Source organism: Ursus americanus, chromosome 24, assembly GCF_024610735.1.
Source record: "Ursus americanus isolate L20-20 chromosome 24, mUrsAme1.1.p, whole genome shotgun sequence".
Lineage (NCBI taxonomy): Eukaryota > Metazoa > Chordata > Mammalia > Carnivora > Ursidae > Ursus > Ursus americanus.
Window position 1 is genome coordinate 45,435,711 of NC_142150.1, and position 6,278 is coordinate 45,441,988.

The following is a 6,278-nucleotide window of genomic DNA, read 5'->3' on the forward strand; positions in this document are numbered from 1 at the left end:
TCACTTAGCCACTCAACACACGCTCTGCACTTCCCCAGGGCCCACTCCCAGCCCCAGGTGTTCCCAGCGCCCACCCCCGCAAACAGGCTGACGGTTCAGGGCGAGGCTGATCCAGGTCCACTGGAGGAATCAGGGGCGGGGTTAGGAGGCGACACTTCCAAGGAGCCTTAAGGATAAGCTAAGATTGGCCGGGTGCCGGAATGGCCTGCCAGGCTGAGAGGTGAGCCCAAGCTGGAGGTGTTTCGAAAACTGACAACCCTTGATGGGGTGGGGGCAAAGGTGTGTGTGGGGCAAGAGTTAATTCTGGGGAGGGGTGGTGAGGCCAGATCTCGGAGGGTCTCATTGGCCACAGTAAGGCCCAGGGGAGCCCCAGAGGGCTGGGAAGGGGAGGCACAGGGGGAGATGTGCCCTGGGGAGGGACCCTGTGGCTCAGGTGTGCTGGTGGGGGGAGACCCATGTGCGTCTCCCAGAGCTGGCAGGAGCCCGGGGCCCGCCCTGGCATCTGAACTGGTGGTGGGTCGCGGAACAGGCAGCCTCACTGAAGCCGATCGGCTTTTGTTGAATGCCGCTGCGTGCTGGGCTCTGTGTCGGCAGCTGGGGACACTCAGCCTGCAGATGGGACTGCCCTGGTGGGGCTTGCATTATCGTGAGCCTGAGAGTGCACGTGAGTTCATGCGTGTGTGCGTGCAGGTGCATGTATGTGTGTACGCACGCACATGCATGTGTGCATATATGTGTGCAGGTGTGCATGCATGCACGTGTGTGCGGGTGTGTGCGAGTACGTGTGTGCGGGTGTGTGCATGTACTGCACAACGTGTGTGTGGGTGTGTGCGAGTACGTGTGCGCAGGTGTATGCATGTACTGCACATATGTGTGTGCGGGTGTGTGCGAGTACGTGTGTGCAGGTGTATGCATGTACTGCACATACATGTGTGCGGGTGTGTGCGAGTACGTGTGCGCAGGTGTATGCATGTACTGCACATACGTGTGTGCGGGTGTGTGCGAGTACGTGTGTGCAGGTGTATGCATGTACTGCACATACGTGTGTGCGGGTGTGTGCGTGCATGTGTGCGTGTACGTGTGAGAGGCAGAGAATACCCCTGATGGGGGATGGGTACATTATACAGTGATTGTGAGCGTGGGCGTCGTGCTCTGTGGGCAGGGGAGCCCCTGCAGGGTTCTGAGCTTCCCTTACGTTCTTCTGGAAGGAGCCTCTGGCTGATGGGACAGGGGGGGCGTGGGTCAGCACGGGGTGCTTCTGCAGTCCCAACAGGGTGAGGTGGCAGCGGAGGCGGGGGTTGGGATGCCGCACACCCCGGGAAGGAGGAGCCGACAGGGTGTCCTGATGGACGGGGCGTGGCCGGGAGAGCACCTGCAGTACGGGCTGCCCTTAGCGGGGAGGTGGGGGTTCCTGGAAGGAGAACATGCTGGAACTCAGTGCTCAGGTGGGCAGAGACGTGGGTCAGCACACAGGTGCGGGAGCGTGAGGTTTGGGGCTGTGGTCTGAGCTGCAGGTTTGAAGTAGAGATGAGCGAGATCAGCGAGATGAGTCCCTTTGTGGGTCGACGAAGGGTCCACAGTGTTTATTACTTTTATTATCCCCCGAGGCCCACCTCAAATGTTCCCTCTTCAGGGATGCCCACAGGGTTTTGGCCAGGACCAGGGCGGGGCGGGGGGGTTGCAGAACCAGGCCCAGGGCGGGACCAGGCCCCAGGCCGGCTGGGATCTCGGCGCGCTGACGTGCAGTTTCAGGCCTCGGCCAGCAGGGGCGCCCGGACGCCCGCAGCAGATTCTGTGCTGTGGCCTCAGGCGGCCCCTCCCAACGTGGGGGAGGGGGTCGGACTTCCGCTCCCACTCGGTCGGGGGCCCTTGGAGTCAGAGCCTCACAAGGGGCACCCCAGCTCGCTGTGGGCATCCGGGCCGGCCTCAGCCCACCAGCTCCTTCCCAGAGGCCATCGGGTTTAGGGTCTTAGAGGGCAGAGTCCCTTTGCAGGTGCCACATGAGGGGCTGGCCTGGCAGGGGCCAAGGAAGCTTCCAGAGCTGAAATCTGTGAATAGGCTCCTAGGGTTGGGGTCTGGGCAGGTTCTCTGGAGCTGAGTGTCAGGTCAGTTCTTTTTTTTAAAAGATTATTTATTTATTTATTCGACAGGATAGAGACAGCCAGCGAGAGAAGGAACACAAGCAGGGGGAGTGGGAGAGGAAGAAGCAGGCTCATAGTGGAGGAGCCTGATGTGGGGCTCGATCCCGTAACGCCGGGATCACGCCCTGAGCCGAAGGCAGATGCTTAACCGCTGTGCCACCCAGGCGCCCCATAGTTCTGACTCACTCTGTAGGTGGGTCTGTGGGATTGAAGCATGGCCATATCCCCCAGGGGAGGCTCTGCTGGCTAGCGGGGGCTTCTCCACTGGCCTCTAGTGATCCAGGGACCCCAGAGTCAGGTGGTAGGAGGGCAGAGGCCTGGGGTCCCGGGACGCATGAGCACTCACCTTGCACGCACCGAGCTCTGCTCTGCTCCTGGCTGTGTGTTGGGACACAGGGTCCCTCACGGGTGAGTGTGGGTCACTCACTCCTGGGGGCTCAACATAGCCAGTGGCCGTGACCAAGAAGGATGAAGGCCTCGTTGGGGCAGCATGTGCTCAGGCTGCTGTAGGCACCCACGTGGGAGGCCTGCAAACTGGGGACCTGGGACCCTCCAACGGGATGCAGTCTGGGATGGTCATGTCCCCTTCCTCCAGCCATGGTCCGGGGAAGCAGAGCAGCGGAGGAACAGGGGACCCCGTCCTGGGAAACACAGAGTTGGCATGAGGCGCCCGTTGCCCCCTCCGGCTTGGCACGAAGGTGTTTCTGGGACTTGGGGCTTTCCAGGTAAAAATGGGGACAGTTCCAGACAAACCCAGATGGCTGGTCACTTTCCCTTTATGGGTCCCTGGAGGCCAGACAGATTCATGCTGGACCTTGGCCTAGCGGAAGGGAGGGATGACGGGGTAGGGGCAGCAGCATGGGGATGGGAACCACAGGGTCATGTGGGCCCCCCCTCCAGCCCCCTCGAGGGACGCCTCGTCCCAACTTCCGTACTCGGGAAGGAACAACAGCTTCAAAGGAGGGGTGTCCATCTGAGGAGGCCGTAGGGGAAGTGGCCAGCAGCTGATGGTCTGGCCTGGCAAGGACCTCCGAGGGGGAGTGGGAGGGCGGAAGGGCAGTCTGGACTCAGGAAGAGACGGGCCTTTGAACTTCCCAGGAGAGCAGGGCTCAGAGAGAGCAGCCCCACACCTGTTCACCAGGCGGCGGTGGGGAAACCAAGGCAGGAGACGTGGCAGAAGTACATTCCTCTTCCTGTGCTGGGGGCTTTGGTCCCCCAACAGGCACATGCCTGGGGGGCCTGGAGTTTTGCAAATGCCTCTTAGGTACCCGAAACTCCCTCAAGCACTGCCTCCTTCTGTCCTGGTCGCTCGTCCCCCAGCTGGAAGGGACAACGCCATGTTCTGACCATCCAGTCCCACACCCAGTGTCTTCTAGACCCTCTGTTCATTGGAAACCCGATAGAGAATCCATTCAGAAAGGAGCAGGAAGAACTTCCAGAAAGCCGGAAGTCACAAGCCCATGCACTCCTGCCTAACCTGGAGACCCCCTTGGCCGCCATCCGGCCACCTTCCCCTGCCTGGATGGCACTTTTAAGGCGTCTGGCTATTTGGTGTCTGCTGGGGGTGGCCACACGGACATCCCAAGAAGGGAGAAGCTGCAGCCTCCCTTCTGTGCCCTGGGAACCCTGGAACCTGGCTGGGAGAGATTCTAGGGGACCTGGTGCCTTCCGCCCCAAGGCCCCTGGTCCCCTGCTCTGTTCCAGGGATGGCTGGCTCTTGCACACATTTCGGAGAAAGTGAAGAAGAGGGAGCGACAGCCCCAGCGTCTCACCCTGCCACTTACCCCCGCGGGACTCAGCACAAGTCCTAGCCCTGAAAATCCTCCTGGAGCCTGTCCCATCAAGCAGTTAGCCCCTCCGCAGGCCAGCAGCCTCAAACCTGCCCTGACTGATTGACCTGTTTCGGACTCTAGCCACCAGCCTGGAAGGCCCTGGGGGATGGGAGGGCCCCCCTGAGGTCCCAGGGAACACTCCTGGCCTAGAACCTGATTGGACAGTGGAAGAGGAGGAGGGCCGCTCAAGGTCACACTGCCACCAGGAGCCTGCCAGGCTACCGTAGCTAAAGTCCACCCCAAAGCGGTCGCTGGCTTCACTATTTTCCATAATCAGCGTCCAGAGCATCTGGGGAAGGGGGCCCAGCTGTAAAGTCCCAGCAGCCGGTGTGCTTGTGAGGTCTGTGCTCAGGGTGGAGCCCAGGGGCTCCGCCCGGGGCTCCGTAGTCAGCCCCCCTGGGCTGGCATCTCCATGACTTACCAGGTCTGGACAAGGGGCTTGTCCTCTCAAGGCTGTATCCCCACCTGTGAAATGGACAAGACTAGTCTCTACCGTCCCGGAGGTTCAGTGAGATAATGGGCATGTAAGGTACACGGCATGGGGCTCCCCAGCCCGGCACAGAGAGGGTGCCGCCGGCAGCAGTGGGGTACCAACCAGTGTCCAGCCGGGGCTGGCTGAGGACATTGCTGAGCGCTGGGTCTCTGAATGTTCGATGGACGCAGGCCCACTAGAATCGTGGCCACCTGCATTCCGTGGACCCCCTGGACTCTGGAGGGGGTGGTGGTGCTGTCCAGCCTGCCGAGTGTGTAAATACCATTCCATCCTGCCTGACAAGGTATTAGGGAATGCACATGGCTGGGTGGGGGGGACCTGTATGTGCCTGTGTTGGGGCTCAGTCCCCCCACCAGCCCACATCCCTGCGCTCAGAGCAAATGTCCAGTTTACATTACAGTGGCAGCTGGGGGGGCCGCTGGTGTCGGGCTGTGCTTCCCCACCCCTCCAGGTCTGCAGAGAGACAGTGACGAGGGGGAGGGTGCTGGCTGCTGTGCCGGGCATGTGCGGACATGGCCCTGAGCTTCCCCAGGGGCCTTGCAGAGGAGAAAGCAGAGGTAGAGAGAGGTTAAGCGACTTGCCCATGGTCACCCAGCCAGTAAGAGGCAGTTGCTCTGTCTGACTCTGAAGCCCCAAGGTTTGTGCCTCGGGCAGGCAGTGCCCCCTACCTTGCCCCCTGCTCCAACCCCCTTGCCACATGAATGCTGCTGGCATGGAGTGGCCAGAGTTGGAAAAGCCAAGTGGCTGCCAGCAGGAATCCGGGCCCACCAACACTCTGGGGGTAGCTGTGGGCTGTGGCCATACCCTCTGTCCCCCCAGCAAAGGCCTGCTGCCTGCTCCCCTCCCACCGGCCCTCCAGAACCTCCTGGTACCATTCTCCCCGATGCCTCCTGCCCTCTGCTTCGTCACGCCCCATAACCCAGGGGCCCAGCTCTCTCACCCCTCGTCCTTCGGGGCCCCCAGCCCCTGCCCTGGCCTGGGGCACCATCATTTCCTGCCTGCCTGACTTCAGTGATTCCTCACCCCCACTTCCGACCTCTGCTCACGGCACCTGCGTCCACCATTAAATCTCAGGACCCTGGACCCTAAGTCAGAAGCCTCCAAGGCTCCTTGACGCCCTCAAGATGTGACCAGCTGCTGGGCTGGAGTCCCAGGCCCCACACGCCCAGCCCCTGAGGCCCTCTCCGGCACTCCGGTTCATTCTGGCCTCTCTTGGTACCAGCCGTGACCGGCTTTGCCACCTCCCCGCCTGGGACCCCCCGCTCTTCCCAGGATGCCCCCTCCTCATCCTGAACCTGGTGTGGGCTCTGCTGGGGGCTCCTGCTGTACGCCACTTCCCACCACCCTAGCACAGACCCCCCTGCCGTGGTGGAGGCCGCGGGCGGCTTGGAGACAGACCCAGGCCTTCCCCCTGGCCCACGGGCTCCCTTCAGTTGCAGGCTGATCTGTGGGGGGCAGCTGGCCGAGCCTGTGGGCACAGGCCTCTCTTCGGGCTGGCTCTCCTCTCTGCCGCTCGCCGGCTGGGGCCCCGGCTCCCAGCCCAGAGATGGAGTTATGGTCCCTGGATCAGTGGGCACAGTTTGAGAAGCTCCTGGAGCCGGGGAGCTCCTGACGACCAAAGGTGCCGTGTGAGTCCTCACTTTGGGTCTTTACCCTGGTGGGCTCTCCCTGCCCCCTGCCCCCCTACCCACTGGAGACAGGAGAAGCCATGTGTTATTTTCCAGACCCCCCAACACCTAGGCGTGATTTCACCCTGCCCAGCCCTGACTGGCCACATTGGGCAGCCCCCGTTTAGGCTTGAGGAGACTTGAG